Source organism: Ambystoma mexicanum, chromosome 10 (assembly GCF_040938575.1).
Source record: "Ambystoma mexicanum isolate Mex_15411 chromosome 10, UKY_AmexF1_1, whole genome shotgun sequence".
NCBI classification, from domain to species: Eukaryota; Metazoa; Chordata; class Amphibia; order Caudata; family Ambystomatidae; genus Ambystoma; species Ambystoma mexicanum.
This window is the reverse complement of record NC_090932.1, coordinates 932,307,444-932,326,080: the sequence shown is the minus strand read 5'-3', so window position 1 is coordinate 932,326,080 and position 18,637 is coordinate 932,307,444. Positions and strand designations below refer to the sequence as shown.

General features: G+C 40.9%; 1 long non-coding RNA gene across 1 annotated transcript in view; it reads left to right on the top strand.

Annotated features, from left to right (window-relative positions):
- Positions 1-7,605, top strand: part of LOC138493256 (uncharacterized) — a 227,259-nt gene extending 219,654 nt beyond the window's left edge. The window contains exon 3 of the long non-coding RNA XR_011276332.1: positions 7,007-7,605. This is a non-coding gene — a long non-coding RNA (uncharacterized lncRNA). The remainder of the gene's footprint in view (positions 1-7,006) is intronic.
- Positions 7,606-18,637: the final 11,032 nt, after the last annotated feature.

Here is an 18,637-nt window from a genome sequence, read left to right as displayed (position 1 = left end):
TGGGCTCTCTGCCCTTCTTCTGAGTCTTCCACTGGCCAGTCGACTCATGGGGGAGAGAGGTGACTGATTAGGAGCAGAATACCCATGTGACCTTATAAATCAAAAGGTAGAAACAGAATGAGAATCAAAGATTCTGAGTAAGGCTGGAGGCTTATGCCGCACAGAAAGTGCTGAAAAACAAAGCCCCAAAGAATGAAAGGTGGTGTGGAAAGGAAACTAGAGGCTTCAGTGTTGAAATCCGAGGATCGAAATGACCCCGCACATGCAGAGAAGGTGTTGATGATCGAGAGCCAAAGGTTCCTGATAGGTAAAGGTTAACCTGAAAAGGGAAGAGGAATCTAATAATACTTGCAAGTTAGAATGATGACTAAAAGGTTACGGGCAAAAAAAGAACTTGTAAAGATTCACTGCTCATCACAAACCTGGCCTATTCTCACCTTAATGACACTGAATACAATCGATGACGCTTCACGTATTCACCAGTCTCCCCACCCTTCTAGTCACTCTCCAGTGAAGTTAAAATGAGTCAAACTGATCATCTTGTCAACATTTCATTTTTGAACAGTTCATTTGGTACACTTCAAAGGCACAGACGATAAGCATCTTCTAGGGTTCATCTTAGAGTCAAAATGCTAGAGGCCCATAGTGTATAAAAGTATATGAACATGGATCATGATAAACAACAGGAAACATTCCTAGAGTAAAGAAGAGGGAGCCCTTTGATGCTCTGAACGTCCAGGCACAGCTGCATGGGATGGATGTCAAGTTCCCATATGGACACAGGGCCTTAAATTCATTACAAGGATGATTGTACTGAATGCTCACCATATATCATTATAGGCTAGGATGTGGGAATGGACATGTGCTTGACATCTAATGTTTTTGTTGGGATGTTTCTCTCTTCTTGAATTTGCTGACATCATCTGTAATTTATTTTTATTTTATATGCTGCTTCGGTGCTGAGTGAGTAAATTCAATCAATCAATCAATCAATTAATCACTGACAGTAAAGGCTTACCAACTGAATGTATTGTGAAAAGATGTTAAACAGATGACTGCCTCCATATTAGTTTCTTTTGGCACAGATTGGGGTATCCACACAAAGGGACCACCAGCCCGAAGACCCATAAAAGTAGCAAGCAACAAATCTCTCAAAATATTGCTGTTACCTTCTGACCAATGCCAGAGTAGGGAGTCTGCTGTCGAGCCAAAAGTATAATGCACGCTTTGCTGTGATTTAAATACTCTCCAGCTATTCTGCAGCCCAAATGACTGTGTTTGTCTATGCTTCCCTTCTGCCACTGCATCACTGGTTAACCAGCGCCAATCTAAAGACTGCCCTGGCACATTTCCTTTTTAATATTGAAAGTGAGTAACTTGCTTTTTTAAGTATTCAACCTACTTTCCCAAATGCAGGTAAAGCATTCTATTTTTGATAGATTGATGTATTGCATTTCTAATTCCAATTATACCCTTCTAAGGGCAGTGACTTGACTGCTCGACCAGAGCTGCATCAGGAAAATAGAGGACATTCAAGTGAGGATGAAAGCTTGCTTGGCATGGTGATGGACCTGCCCAAATACTGAGCGCAGTGCCGGGAGACATTCCTTCTAACAGTGTTCATCATCAAATTACAGTATTATGTACATTGTGTAATGTAAAATAGACTTGTATGTATACCTTCTTCAGTGCCCCTGTAAAATAAATGTGCGTGGACAACCCACAAATAAACCTACATCATCTCCCTTGATTAGGGACGTGGTCATGGATTTTGCCCAACACATATGTACATATATATATATCACATCATAAACACTTTACATCTTTCATAACAGGGTTACCTTATGCCCAATATTTAGTGTGATGGACCATTATACGACGGTAGAGGGTTTCCATTTTACTATAGAAAAGAAGAGCAAGAATGGATTGTCTCTCTATGCGGTAATGTTCTGTAAGGTTTAAATGTAAATTCATATTTGGCTGTAGATAAAAAACAACAAAAAGCCAAACATGCTGGTTAAAATTATAATTTTGATAATTGGTGTACAATATCTACATTTTCCTCATTTGTTCGTTTGTCATTGATGACATATAAATACGTATTCAAGCAAGAGAGACAAAGATGGGAAACTCACTAACAAAAACATAATATTTACACATATACATTATTAAGAGCATGGAATGCAATAGTGATTTTGATTGTATAAACAATGCAGCTATTGAACATGTTCCTACACCTTTCAGAGAATGTAAAGCAGTGTGGCTTGGGGCGCAATTAGAAATGTATGTTTGAACAGCCATTGAATCAATTGAATGGATTAATGGCCACATGACAGTATTGAATGGATGGCTGCATTGCTATGCATATCACCTTAACACAGTGGAAGCTTAAGCATTTGATGGAGTGAGACTGAGTGGAAACAGGCAAGTGAATTGAAAATGAAATGAGCACATTTGCTTCTGACCAATGAGTGACGCTAGGAGGACTTTGTAAGCAATGTACGTTTCTTTAAGCCAGAGAGATTGAAACGAATATTATGCTACCTGACAACAGCATAGGTGTCTGCAGCCTTTGGCTTTGGCTTTAGATGTGTTGATTTCAATCCCTTCATCCCTAGTCAGCACTGTCAATGATGAAGTATCACGGAAGCCATACTCCAAAACATCTGGAAAACCGCAGGCTGCAGGTCCCCTGCATGCATCTTCTAAAGCCCAAAGGTTGTTGCTTTCTTTTAAACACATTATGATCGTAAATAGGATTCATTTTGTGTGCATTACAGTTTGAGTTCTGAACCTAAAACTAAAATCTTAGGTTTTTCTTTTTATTGACAAAACACAACACATTTCCCTTTACACCTATAAAGTTAAGTTCACTTAGAAGACAAGTAAACAGACAATTGTATCAGAAGGAAAATGTTGCTGTGCTATAAATCCAACCCAGCACCCCACATGCCACCATTCCATTTTTTTATTGCAACACTAGCGGAACTACTTCTACATGGTTGTGGCGACTCATGTAATATGTGGTTGAGCTAAGCCAGATATCTTTGTCTGTATTGTCTTATCTAGATTTTGCAATACAGTTCCTGGACCATCCCTTTGTAATATAGCAGGAGGGTCCTGTCCTTGTGCTAGAAGGCGTTGGCCCACAACAATGTCCTGCACACTAACTGGCTTTGCACAAACACAGAGCCCTTACCCTACCTCAGGTAAAGTAGTAAAAAAGCATGGCCCATGGCTAGGCCTGACAGACACACCATCCTGGACATCAGCTGCAACTATTCTCGGTGCTCTCTCATTCTTGGCTGCTGCCAATAGTATAAATCGACTAAAGATGTTAAAGACTTCTGTCCTCATTACGTCCATTTCCCTGACTCATCAAGTAAACAAGCAATGCAACCTTTCCTTTTCAGGCTGGGCAAAGAATGACAAGAGATGCATGTGGTAATATGTCATGTTTAAAGGAAGCTCTGCTCAGCATTTTCCGTTTTCACCAATAGAGTCCTGTGCACCTGTGAATGTTATCCAAGTAGCACAGCACCTTACACTCTATGCACTATGGCTTCAAGGGAATATGACACTTATTATATGGAAAGATACATCAAACCTAGACACACTGTTGATGTGGCTGCCCTCTGTATTTGTCAGGTACAGGAATGACACTTATCACCCCCCTTCAACTGACTCCCACTTAAAATCTCCTACAACCTTACAATACTCACACAATGCACCCAGACACAGCTCTCACACGCCTATATGTTAGCACGTCAGCACTTCTTGATGCACGACTAAGCTCTCCTTTTTAGTCCTATCACACTCTAATACATCAACAGGTAACCAAAACCAACAAACATAAGATTGTGGGCTCTTCTTTATAGATCACATACCCTACAAAGTATCTTTTGCAACCCCATAGTAAGCAGATCCGCACAATGGATCCAGGTAATTCCAAACTACACACCTCAACACCTGTGGTTTTGCATCTGCCCTTCCTGCTATCTCACTAATGACCCCTCCTCTTTTCTTATGGCCAACCACAACGAGGCCAACATAGGTGAGCGAAGGGCGCTGTACAAGAGCATTGTACATTACATTTCCTAGATTTGTCCATTAATCTTGAATTCTGCCCTATGCCTTCATTTGCCAGAAACAGCATCATTTTACAATCTAGTTTTCTTTTGTATATTTTTTTAAAATTGAAACGTTGTTGTTTTAAATATAGAAATATTATATATTATCTAATATATGATTCTGAGGAATAGGAATATATTTGTCCGACTTGTTTGTACATGTTTTAAAAATGTGAATTGTTCATAACAAAATATATTAAAATGATTGCAGTTTTTAAAATGATCTTAAATCATAATGGAAATGTAAGCTAACAGTTAATATGCAGAAATTGTACATTTTATTTAAAACTAGCAAAAAGCACCCCATTTAAGCCAAAACAATTGCATTGGAGTACAGCTAGGAGAGAGAAGACATGTGAAGATGCACACATGACAGGTGGATGTTGTTTGGGTATTTATCCATCCACTGACTGTTTATAGCCACTTTAATCCCTAAGCGGATTCACACACCCCTACGTACTCCTCCCCTCCTAAAACACACCCTACGGTGATCTTTTTCAGCTAGGTCTGTCAAGCTATAACCTCAAGCTTTGGCCTGTCAGTGTTATTTCTAAGAAGTCTGCTGAGAGTTAATGGCTTAATTACAGTTGTAAGTGTGCTACTGGCACCATAAAATGTCGACCACATTGATCGACCACATTGATGTTTCACCAATTTCAGGCAACCATTAACATGTGAAGGTGCTGAAATCTGGGGTAGGAGGTGGGGTGTCCAAATGCCATGCAGCCAGTAATGTCCGGAGGGTGCTAACATGTAACTATGCTAAATTTGGTGCAGATTGGTGAAACAGTGTGGAATTGTATGAGGAACAAAGCTTTATGAAGCCACAAACCCACAAACAATTTTTGACTTGTGCTTAAATCAGAGGAAAGGGGTGGGGTGTCCACATGTCATGTAGCCAGTAATGTCAAGAGGGTCCTAACAGGTAACTATGCATAATTTGGTGCAGATTGGTGAAACAGTGTGGAATTGTATAAGGAAAAAGCCACACACACACACACACACACACACATTTCTTTTGACTTTTATAAATATAGATGACTGAAAAGTGTAAAAACCACAAGAAGCAAAATACAAAGGGGCTCCTCGTATCTAACGAAGTTAGCACAGGCATAGAAAGCTTTTGCTGCTGGGGGGAAGGGACAGGCAGATACTCAGGGGGGACTGGCATTGCAAATAATTCAAGGTCAGTGGTGGCAGGTCAATATGTTTAACGGAGGGCATTAACATCTACCACAAATAAGCATGAACTACTGAAAATGTCAGTGGAGCCATAGTAATATAGGAGGATTTTGGGGCATTCTTCATTAAGAATTTTGTTAAAATACTGTGTTGAAATGTTGCATTTTACAGCACAATTTGTGAGAACAATTAATTCAATTTACAATTGTTTATCTAATACATGAAAAAATGCAGTTGATGCCATGTCACCAACAGTTTACAGAAGAATTGTACAACATTTTCCTGATGCTTGTGTCCACAACATGTGACAACACTGTCACTGCCAAGTTACTTCCATGCACCTTCATCAAGGATATATGTCAGGATGCCACAGTCATTCACTCCATGAAGCTGCCCCATAGTATATGCTAGCATTTCTAGTGTAAACCACTTTGATGCTTCAACCACAATCTATGACAGTATGGTCACTGTAAATCGCTTTCACAACACAATGGATGCAAGTATGGTCATTTAAAATTAGGAGTTACCGAAATCACCCTTCAAATAAGTATTCGGCTGAATTCCAGCTGAACAGGAGGTATCGGCTTCGGCCAAATACTTAATCAATTATCACTCGAAGCCAAATAGTTTCACCCTCAAAATACATCAAGTACTGCTTTGACTATGTGCCTGGAATCATTCAGGCATGTCATGTTTATCCTTTAAAAGGATCATTAATCAAATGCTGCTGCCACTTTTTTGATGGATTGTAGGCAGAGTAGAGGTGTTAACGTGCAAAGAAAGTCCCGCCCTTCGTGTGCTGGACAGACATATGTTTATCTGATGGTTTCCTGGCGAGGGGAGAGCGGAAGCAAAACCCTCAATATGTTGAATGTATCTCTGGTCTCCCCTGTATTTTGCAGTTGAAAACCATTGAGCTGGAACAATAGTTTATGAAGTCACTATTGGAAAACTGTATTTTTTTTAGGTGATTATTTTTGCTGAGGACATATGTGAGAAATCTGAAAGTTACATGTTCCAATGTCATCACTTCCAAATCTACATAATATAATTAGGTGAATTAATGTAGCTGTTGCAGAGCTCCCAGTTCCAACGACTGAGTTAAACCGTTCAGAGGTAGTGTGCCTTCAGCCCAAGTTTATAAAGCAAGTAAGATGGCTCAGTGGGAAGTGTGCCTGCGGCAGAGATGTGCTTGTAATATACAAACAGAGGTTACAATTCTTGCCCCCTCCAACTGTCTCATGTTGCCAAAATGAGTCCTTTTGAATTGAGTAAAAGTGACAAATGTTACTAAGGAGCATGGCTATATTTTTTAACCAATATGCCCTGTCCGTGGAAGAAATATTTTGCCCAACGTTAGAGTCAGAAAAGATGGATATTTGTGTAATAAAGAAAAGGAGTTACAACTTTACAATTTAAAAACATTGGACCAAATGGATGTTCAAGTGAAACAAATATGTAAAATAAATATGCACATGCCAATTAAAGAACTGATGACCAGCACTGTCCCTTCCCTTTAGGGTCAGACGAGAACCATGGAGTACTTGGAATTCCCTATATATTTTTGTCTGGTGTCTTTTACATACCGCAAAATATTACAAATATGCCCTAACCGAAAATGAAATGGTGTATAAAGTTGCACTTCAGCAGTCAGCCAGGTGCTTACTGATGTTATCACTCCTTTTGTGTTTCAGTGCCTTGCTGCAGCCAGAAGGCTAAAGATGAGACGGCCGAAAGGGAACATTTGAAAGTATAAGAAGACACATCCCATTCTCCCCCACAGTGATTGCATAAATGCATGCAATACTTTTGCACTTGTCTTAGTCAATGGGGCCCTTTCCAGCAAGGGACACGTATGAATGCACACATTTACAAACTGTTCAGTTATAGAACAGTTTATTTTCTGATAATGTATTGCTTTCATGATTTACATAAACATCCATAGACAACAATGAAAAGAAATGCAAGAAAGAATGGGTATACACATGTTAAAGTGTGTTTTTAATTAACAAAGTGTTTTTCTTTTTGACATGACTTTATTTATTAAAAAGGCAACTAGTTTGGCTCCGTATTCAACTTCGGCCATATACTAGTCCAACTATTCAGTATTCGTCCAAACACTAAAATCTACTATTCGTTACCCCCCTATTGAAAATTCACTTTCGTGAAACTGTGGCTATAATTGATGCTAGTCTGGTCACTGTTAATCATTTTCATTATGCTGCACCCAATACATATGCTAGTATGGACTCTGCAAATCACCTTCATGATGCCAAGGCCACTGTATATGCCATTATGGTCAATGTGTATCACTTTAATAAAGATGCATCCACAGTCTATGCCAGTATGGTCTCTGTAAATCCCTTTCATGTACTACACTCACAATCTACACCTGTATGTTCACTGTATGGTCACTGTAAATCACCTTCATGAAACTGCAACTACAATCCACAAACCATAGTTAATTACTTTGTAAAGCAATGGCCACAATCTATGCTAGTATGGACACTGTATATGACTTTCATGAAGCTACAGACACAATCTCTGCCAGAAATAACTCATCATTTATAGCTCAGTACAAAATGATGCAGAACAAAAAGAAAATAACCCAGAGTAGTGTCACATGACCAAGAGTTGTAGACAACACACACATATACTCACAGACAGCACCAACACACCTCTATTTTCCAACATGCATAGATTTTTTTTTTTGCTTCAGGGACAGCAGTAGGAATGCCTCTAAGGATTGAAACTCTTGCTGCTCTGCTCCCCTCCCAGGCTGGATGGGAATTTAGCATACTTGCCTAGCAAATAACGGGAGAGTGTACCTGTAGGCACCAAGAATAGCAAATGTGTTTTGCATGTCCATTGTTTCCAAGCCAATAGCTAATTATCAACCAAGCACCAACCCTGCACGAAGCAGTTGAGGTGCATCAAGCATGAAGGATAGGCCCAAGTTCGGTAACCACCCACCTTTCCCCGTGCATCTTACACTGGAAGCTAAAGTATGTGCCCGAAATGTTTGGTGTTGATGTACTCAAAATGTAAACCTGTGCAAAGACATTTGTTTTGAGGACATCCCTTCAACCTATACCATTGTCCCACTTCCACTAATTCTGATCAACTTGTACCCAAAAAGGAGCAACAGATACTGGCAACATGAACGTCCCTTATTATTAAGCATTGGCAACTTTCTTAAAAAGAGATCAGGGGGTCGAGAATCCCCTAGTGAGATTTAGGCAGACTGGCAGGGTCCTGAATAGTGTTCTTCAGCTAAAATATACCCACATCTGAGAACTTTGGGCATGTTCAGGCTGCGACGAAAGCACAGAACAACTTAAACCTCTGAAGGAAGGGAAAGAATGTTTGGGGGAAAGTGATGGGTTGAGTGAGGATGTATGGGAGGCAGCAAGAGGAAATGGAGTCCTGCGCATCTGTGCACATTTTGCAAACAATGTTTTTAAAAAGATTACTGTTGTCTGTCAGCTACAAACAAATAGTTATTTTTGTTTGTTTTTCTATATTAAAGAAACAGACTGATGCAAGCCATCCATCATTTCCACACTTTTCTTTCTTTGAGCATCCCTTACAGGAAAAGTCTGGCTTATTCTATTACCTTTATTCTGCATTTGCTTTGAACTTGTGTTGGCATGAAAGGGCCTGGCCTCTTAAACTCGATGTTTACAGCACATTTTAAGCAGCATTAAAATGGCATGAACTTAACCCAAATCTGACATCCAAATCTATTTAAAGTTTGGACGAAACTGAATTCCCCAACTACAGTGAAAATTGGGGTGATTCTTGGTTTGGGTGAATATTTCGGCACAGGCCTATGCATTACTGACTAAATTAGAGCAACATAATAGGCAAAAAGTTAGTCTTGCATGAAAATCCCAATGGAAACTTGATCACGGCCCTTGCCGTTATTGGCACCCTAATGTGTGTTCTATGTTTATATGCATACATGAAGTGATCAAACAGTGACATGCAGACTCACATAAAACATTGATAAAGAATTATATATTGGCATAATTTATATATATATATAGGCATGTAATAGCTCAGCAACAGTTGGGAAATAATTGTAGTCAAAAACAGCAGTGCAAGTTTGGAACATCAGAAAGGAGATGAACTGCTTGAATTGCTGAGCTCAACCCAAAACTTAGAAATGCAATTGCACAGATCCTATTACATTTCAAATTTGAGTTAATCACAGCACTGGCAAAAATATAAAATGACAGGTAGGGATGATGAGAAAATCTTGTCACAACGGTTCTATTCCTAGTTCCAGAAATATGTCAAGCTATAAAATTAATGTTGAAGAATTCAATTTGGTTTTGGAGTAAAAAATGTATTTGGCCAGATGTCTAGCTCTCTATGATGTCACCAGAAATCCATGTTGGGATGTTAAAGCTCTGCTGTATGTGGATGCTCACAATGTATCAGCTGTGCTGCATTAGGCTCCAGAGAATTCTGATTGTGTGAATTAGCACTGATTAAAATTGGAGTTTGCTGGCATTGTTTGAAGAGATGATTTGCAGCCTCAAACGTGTTAGAGATGTAGTCAGCAGCTCATCAAGGCAAATCTAAATCACTTGTGCCGTACAGAAAATATATTACTGCATAATGTTGGGGTAAACATAATTTGTTTTCAGTATGAGTAAACTGCAAATAATGGCCACTGCCAGTGTACTTCCTCTAAAAGAAATCCACCATGTTTCAATTTTGAAAGATAGCTGAATATTGACCAAATAAGTAACTTCATTACAACACGTAAGGGTAGCGGCTGCTCCGGTTTGTTTTTTGAGCTATGCAAAAGATGTAATTTTCATCAAATTCAAAATGTATATCTTTCACCTAGCACTCATGTGCAGCGCTGCTGCCCATTGCAAACAGGTAGTCGGGTATTGGGGTGCATCCCACGCCAGGAACATTTTCTTTGTTTTGCATCTGAAGCACTCTGGGCTCCACGCAAATGCTGTAGCTTTTTACCAATAGGAAGCTGACGGGGCATTGGAGGTCTAGCCCTGCTGTGTGCAAACAACACACACACAATGGTCGTTAGTGAGATCAGATTTGGGCTGGTGACGCTCTGAGGCTCCATGGCTGAGGCAGGCCTTCCAGGCCGGCGTGTGACATGAGGCATGGTCCTCAAGGGCTGAGATAGCACAGTAATGAGCAGGAATGCGAAGAAGACTTTGTGTGTGTGTGTGTGTGTGTGTAAGTATGCATGTATGCGCATTCAGGTATTCACAGGGTTATGAGAATACTGGAATATATTGGTGCCACCGGTATGGACACTTTTTTTTTAATCATGAAATGCTTAGAATTATGGGTAAAGCCCAAATAACGGTTCTTTCGTTTGGAATCTGACATATATTGGAGCTGCCAGAATGGACATGTCTTCTTACCTTCTTACAGTGCATTACTGGTATTGTAGGAAAAGCCAACATGAGAGATTAAACACATTAGAATCCTTTGCAAAATATCAGCGCAGTTACAATGGAGGTTTTCTTATGGTGGCGTTACTTGCAATATGGTAAAGCCAATATGAGTGCTCCCACTTAGAGGTACTGTCATATATTGGTCTAGCACAGCATGGACATGTTTCATAAAGGGGCGTCATCGAATAATATGTCAAATCCAGCATAGAAAATGCTTTATTACACTAGCAGAATACTGGTCATTTTGTGAGCATAGACATCATGAACAAGCTCGTGTATAATGTTGGTGACCTGGAATGTATTTGATTTTTTTATGCGTGACCGTAAATATCAAAGGTGTGCTGTGAAATATACTATTTTATCCCATTAAATAAAACAATAACTTCTCTAGAAGAACCACTCCAATCTCCCTATGATTATCTAGAGTTCCCTTGATAAGCTCATGCACTCCTGCACATGTGTGCTAGTTATTTATTCCCATTTGGATTCTCCAGAGAATGGCAGGAATACTTCCCTTCTAAGCAGGCCAAATACAGGGTTAGTCCTTCGCATTTGGGATTGGCAAGAACAGCGTGTTTGGAGACGTCTTTTGAGTGAAGGAAGCTTTCCACCTCATGAAAGGGGTGTAGACTGCACTGGAAATGAGATCTGGTCGGGGGCTGAAGTCTTCCGCCATCTTGATTTGGATGGGATCTTTTGTGTTGGCCTTCAGGTAAAGCTGTGATGTCATTTTGCTGTGCAAGGTGGGTGTGCCGTCACTTCTGTATTCTTAGGGTTGGTCACCTTCCCGTAGGCTGATATTTCATAAGGGGGTGTCAGAGACTATGTTCAGAGCCATCACCTTTTTAAAAACTCTGTAGCAGGGGCTGCTAAAAAGAACTTGGGCTGTCAATCTCTGGACCCAGTAAAAGGAGCCTAATGTGCATTGAAAACTTGTAGGTCTGTGAGTTCTGGAAGACTATTTAACTAGCAGAGCACCTTGCCATGCAACTGGTTAATCTTGCAAGAAAGACTGTATATACTTCTGTACCCAGAACTGTACACCAGAGCCAAGAGAACCTTCCCAACAAGATGCCCTTGGGACTAGTGTGGTCTGACCTGGCCTGAATTGCACAAACCTGACAACATTTTTTAAAATGTTCATATAAAGAGCAGGTTGAGGTGGCTATTTCTCCCAGACGACAGTGCAAGCTTGTAATGCACCAAAAGTACTGTGAACCACCTAAAGCTTTCTGAAGTAGAACAGTTTTGGAGTTGAGTGAATAACCAGGAGCAGTATCCAAGCATGTACCACCCCAGTCTGGCCACAGCAACTGTGAGATCATTTTGGCTTCAAGAGTTTGAGTGCTGGGATAAACCCATAGCAGTATCCCACCCCTTAGAACACTCACCCCTCAATCTTAGCCACAATATAACAGTCTTTTTTTACTGACTGGATTCTCTAGAGCTATCCAACCACCTGGAGTTTTGAGTGTCATATGTTTTTCTGTGTTTAAAGGCAGAGTTTTTGTTTTTTAGGGCTTTGTTCACATAAGCGTTGCATAATGGCACAATACCATACGAAAACGTTCTGGGAATAATGTCCTATTTCATTCAAATGTGTTTTATTAATTAGATGTCACTTTTTTTAAAAAATGTAATTCATTTTGCGTGGACAATAATTTCTATAACTCTTTGTATGCAGTAACATTGAACGTTTTTGAGTATGTTCTCACCTCCCATGTCCTTTTATGGGTAAGCTTTGAGCTTGGCCTACACTTCCAAAGGGTAAGCCAGGGGATATTATTAAGGTCTTTGTGTTTGCCTATCAAGAACCCTTAACGCAAAAGGAAATGATTTCATGCACCCATCATCTATAAATACTGCATTCTACCAGCCTCCATCCTCAAGACTATGGGCGTCATTACGAGTTGAGCAGTGCAGTTTAAATGCGGTGATATTACCATATACCGCTGCAATGCTGCACTGCCCAACTTTGGAGGATTCCCCGCTGGAGGTAAATCTGACAACTTCTGCCTGATTTTGGAGGAATTACCGCCAGCGGAAAATTCTTTGTGCAAATGCTGCCGAAATGTCCCAGGGAGTCCTATTGGAGTCCATTTAAATGGGAACTAACACCTCCATTTGTAATCGATCGGTAATACCACCGGACCAAGTGGCGGCAACAGTAATTCTGTTTGGTGGTATCTCGGCAGATTTACTGCAGAGATGCTAGCACATGTATATTGAGGATTTGTGTCTGTAAAGGCACTCACTCGTGCTCCTAATCATCAATGCTTCCCTTCCTCAAGGCATCTTTCTAATGCACCAAAGAGCAGTGAGATCCTTCCTGTCCGAACGAAGCTTATGCTCGACCCAGATGACTTGGCAAAATGCCATCCCAACACTGAATTTTCACTTCATCTGAAAGATCATTGAAAACGCCGTAGCTCTTCAGTTGCAAACAAATAGTACTGAGCACAACTTCCCACATACTTTTCAATCTGGATGTTAGGGTTACATGTGATTTTAACGAATGAATAAACGAAGAATGCATTTTGAATTAACCTAAAACAACAAAAAATTATTGAATTTGTTTTATTCATTTTTATTTGGGGGAGTCCAGCCCCAGCCCCCGTTTCCCAATGTTTAAAACCCCACCCCAACACCTCCCCACCCATTTAACCCCTTAACCCAACCCCACATATATATTTTTTTTTTACAAATTGATATTTTTTCATTCGTTAAAATTCATTCTTTGTTTTCAATTTGACAAAATCAGTGCATACCGGATTTTGGCCATGATGCTGCACTAAGCTACCATCACGATTATTGACAATTCCCCTATCCTCATGGACACATGTTATTGATGCCTTCTCAACCTGTCTCCAATAAAAATATGTATTGCTTTCATTAAATTCACTGACTTAGTTCTGTAATGGTTTGATTCTCACCTCACAGACATATACCAGCTCATCCAGTTGGGCACCATCAGAACCCAATGCTGTACTGTAACATTTGGAGTCCTATAAGGGTTCACCCTATCCCCAGACGTCTTGAAATTCTAATAGAATGACTGATGGAACTCCTTAGTAACCTTGATATCAAGATCCACCGATGCACAGAGGTCACTTACCTCAATATCATTAATCAAATAAAAGTCACTCTCTTATGCATGGATGCCAAACTCCTACCTAGCACTGAATTCCACATAGACAGAATTCATTCTCTTTGGGGCTGTACAAAGCATGCCACAACTCTGAACTGGCTGATTAAAATTAAACTCAATGGCTTTTATCCTCAGTTGCCTTCAAGACCCATATAACAAAGAAAGGCCAGCCAGATTGGTAACAGCTCTGCAAAATCCTTTGAGCAATCAAGCCCTGGATCTCTCCATTGCCTTGGGAACTGATATCCAATCCCTGGTCTTATCCTACATGAAACTGGACCAATATCTTCTTTCCAAAATACCAAGCTCATCCCGGGCCCAAAAAAATCTACCTACCATGCCAGAGCAAGTCACCTCAAAGGACTGTCGACATATGACCACCTGACCCTATGGGATGTTTTTACCCATGCATCCGAGCCCTACCATAAAACTGTGCAGTACTGGCATGGAAAACATCATGATGGCCAGAACTCCCCAGAGAGTGCACAGGGAAAACATGAAGAATAGGCTGCCACCCATTTTTGCCTATGTTGTGAGCACAGGAGGGCACTGCCTAAAACCACCATTGGGCTACACACACAGTAGCCTGAAACCATTGGGAATGGCAATGCTGATTTGCCAAAAAGCAACTCAGAACTGTGGGGAATTCATTTTCTTAATCCCAAAAATGGTTGCATTACCGGTATTCACCACTATCAGAAAGCCAGCGTTTTAAAACCACCAGACGTTTGTGTAAAAGTGAACAAATGAAAAAAAAACAGACCAAGGAAACACTTGCTAAGAGGTGGATACAATGTAAAACTATATTCTGAAATGACTTCAAGGGAGTAATTATTTAATGTATAAGTAAAAATTGTCAGTTTGATTTGAATGTAGAAAACTGGCAACAAAAAGTGACATTTAGCTGAAACCTGGCTTAATGAAACTGAATTCTGCCTGACAACTACCCCCGACAGGAGTTGAAACTGGATCAACAGCCACTCTTCCCAGGCCTAGCTGCATCCTGCTGCCCCTTGCCAAAAGGAGTTGACACCTCTCTGATTAGATTAGGGGTGGAGCACCTGGGAACTGGAAGGGACAGAACAATGCAACTTCCTTGACTCAGGCAAATGTTATATTGGGGGCGTCGTAAAATAGCTTCCTCTTGGGAGAAACTGGGAGGGGCAGTGCCTCTGCTAGCAGCTGAGCGTGGGGGAAGTGGATAAACCAGTTATTCCACCCTGTGATGTGGGAAGCCACACCCCTTTTGACCAGAGCATAATTTTAAAAAGATGGATAATTCATAGTACGGACTTGTCAGAATTATATAAGTAATACCATTATTCTTGTGATTTTTCGGTGCACATTTTAAGAGGCGTTAGGACCCTGTGGTGTATTCTGGGGGGTTGCTAGCGGAAAATAGGGTCTCACTCCAAATGTATGCATGTTAAAAACCTGACACTTTATCATCTGTAACCCATATCCCTGGTGCACATTTGTGTAAAATCTGGAAAGGTTTAGAGGTCGTTATCTGGATGAAAAGGGGAGAATTCTGTCATCAGTGGACACGACATCGTACAAAGACAGGGATCGGATGGTTTGGTGCTACAGAAAATATGTTAACTGGACCTATAATATTAGAAAAATGGTACATAGATAAATATGTATTTGGGTCAGAAATAGATTGGTTTGCAAATTGACCAGGGGAGGATCCTCTGACCCATTAACAGACCTCATCATGATGACAATCCATTTCCTTCCCCCAATCATGGGAGAGGGGAGAATTGGGCCAATGACAAGTAGAGAGGGGCAGGCTTAGCTGGGCCCAGGCACACACCCATTTTCAAAACACATAAAAAGAGACTGCTGGGACAGGTAGGCACATTCAATTCCATTTGCTGCGGAGCATGCTGACCGACGACTTCAAATCCAGAGATCCAGACTTCAAATCCATCAATCTCCAGAACCTGTAGCAGAAATTAACTCCAGAATTTGTAGCAGAGAGGCCTGAATCCACCAGCTGAATCCTCTTCAGCAGCCCTCAAAACTAACCAAACTATTCAACAGCCGGGTGAGCTGTTTGAATTTTTGCCGAGAATTTTTGCAAGAACCTGTAGCAGTACCCAGAAAGCAGTGTTACTTCCAGAATCCAGAGAGGCTAGACCAGCAGAGCAGAGCTGACCCAGATCGCTGTGAGCAGAACCGGTGCCTGATTGACCCGCCGAGCAGACAGAACCGCAGCCAGACGTGTTGACCAGATCCGTGACGAGGCCTAGTTCAAATTTATATTGTGAGTAACTAGCAGAACTGTGCAGAACCAATCTCTTAGTTAAAATAATCTAATCCAAACTATTTGAACATAAGTAGAACTGCCTCCTAGAAATCGTGTCATCTGTCATTTTTAAAGCTGCACAACTGTCACCTGTCAATTCTGCAGCTGCAAGCTGTCACCTGTCATTTTGAGTTTACTTTAAATCCGAAAAACTACTTTATTTAATCGTCCGTATCTCTGGAACCGTTTGGGCTAGGAAATGAAATTGAACTATCATCTGAAAGCTTAGAATCTAGGTTTCCCAACGAACCTAGAACCAACTTCCTACTCACTATACTTTTCCCGTAATCGCGAGACATGCACTCGCGAAATTTACCGCGATTTGCGATTTGGCCCGATTTCTTCATCTGTAGAAATCAGCAGCTTTTTGCTTCTCTTTGCTAAAATTCGTTTGCAATCTGCTAATCATTCATAGAGTATTGTTAAAGTGAGCCTGAACTAATATAAAGTAGCCATCACCTACCCTGAACCTCTAGAGGGAATTAAAAGCAATTTTAGCACCTTTTCACTTCCTTGCAAACCACATTAAAGTAATTCGCCTGTGTTTAAAACTCATCCCTGTTTTCCCTAAGCTTGCTGGAAGAACTGGAACTGTGTATTGCATTATAAAGTGTGATTTGTTGGGATTCTAGAAGACTGTGTGCTCTCCTTCCATTTCTGGTATTGCATAGGGGGGGAGTGAATTGTCAAAAGAAAAAGTGATCATATTGCCTTTTGCTAAAATCATAACAAGTTATTTCTGTACTGCATTTTATTCCACCTTGCGTTTCCTTGAACCATATAAAGCATTCTTTCCCACCTTGTTCTTCTGTTCCTATTCATAGTTACCTCTTGCTGATTACTGCTCATATTCACAAGTGTAATATCCATTATCAATTTATTTATAGAAGTATGAAATATATATTGTTTAAAATTTCAAATAAACCTTTTAATTTGCAAAACAAACCTACTTCTTGGCTTAGTGGGGTCAGGGGGATTCTAAGAGGGGGGTGTTATACAAGGGTTGCCATCCAGAGTACTGAACTGGATATAAAAATACATCAATAAGGGTTTTCCTCAGCATCCCAGACTAGGCATTGACTTAGCTGTAGTGTTGATTGAATATCGCTTACAACCCCAACCCTCAGAAAGCTACAATAGATACCACTCCAAGTAGCCATGACCTACAGGGCTGTGGGCCTCATTCCAAGTTGGGCGGTAAGGGATAACGGGCAACGGTAGGACCCCGGTGCCGGTAATCCCTTACCGCCCTACTACAAGGTCCCTTAGCGGGTCCCTCCTTTAATGCCTGATCTGACCTGGGGTTATGGACGGGACCCGTTAAGGGACTAGGGTGCAAATAATGGGCTTGACATACACCAGCCCGTTATTTGCGCCTCCCATTCCCATTGAGCCCTATGGGGGCTCAAATGGGAATGGGGAATGGCATTTTCAATGGGGACTTACCGGTCCCGCAAAGGTCGTACTACACCGGTAAGTCCCCATTGAACTAGACCGGTGCCGGACCCGTTATTGGTGCCAGTCATGGTGCAAATAGTGCCATGACTGCCACCAACCTCGGAATGAGGCCCTCTGACAAAGTTCCCTTCTAGCTTGCTGGCAAAACCCACTTTTTCTGCAGACCTCTGAAGCACAAGAAGTCATTACATTGCCTGTCTATACTCTAAGATGCAAGGCGAGAGCCTGGATACAGGCATTTCCATCTGAGCACCCATACTATTGCATAACAAACAAGAGCACATATGATTTGCCCAATCTCGTTTGCACTTGATGAAGGAACTGAACACCCAGCTCTTCAAGGAACACCTCATTATCCTCAATAACACCTCTGCCTATTTGCCACTAAGCTGCCCTCCCATTGCTCTTGCTATCCTCTCTCTCTATAGTCTTCCTTTGTTCCTGTACAATGCTATGTAGCTTTCCAAATTGTTTTACACTGTATAAAAATAAATCCTATATATACATACATATAGACATGCCTACGTATGTACAAAACGTCAAGCTAAGGCATCAGGAATATCTTCAAAAAGCTATGAGATATTTTGCCAAAAGTGTGAGGGCCCCTCGACTGGTATATGCACAGATACCAGATAATGGGCAAGTGCCACCTAGTACCCATCCCTGGTAGATACCGCCCCGACCCATGTTCACACCGTGAGATAAAGGCACTATGGCAATCCAATACTATAGGAAAGCTTACATTTGTGCTCAATTTGTGATAATGTTCATTGTCATATAGGGCAGCACTGCTGTTTCCATAGCCGTATGAAACCAAAACTGACAGGGAGCACTTAAGTGGGCAACAAACACCAACCACTCTGTAGGATAATAATTTCTTCTGTTATTTCAGCACTCTGAGACCTATGGGTGTGTAGCGCTATATGAGAAATACATTATTAGCCTTGGCGAATGCAGGTGAAAT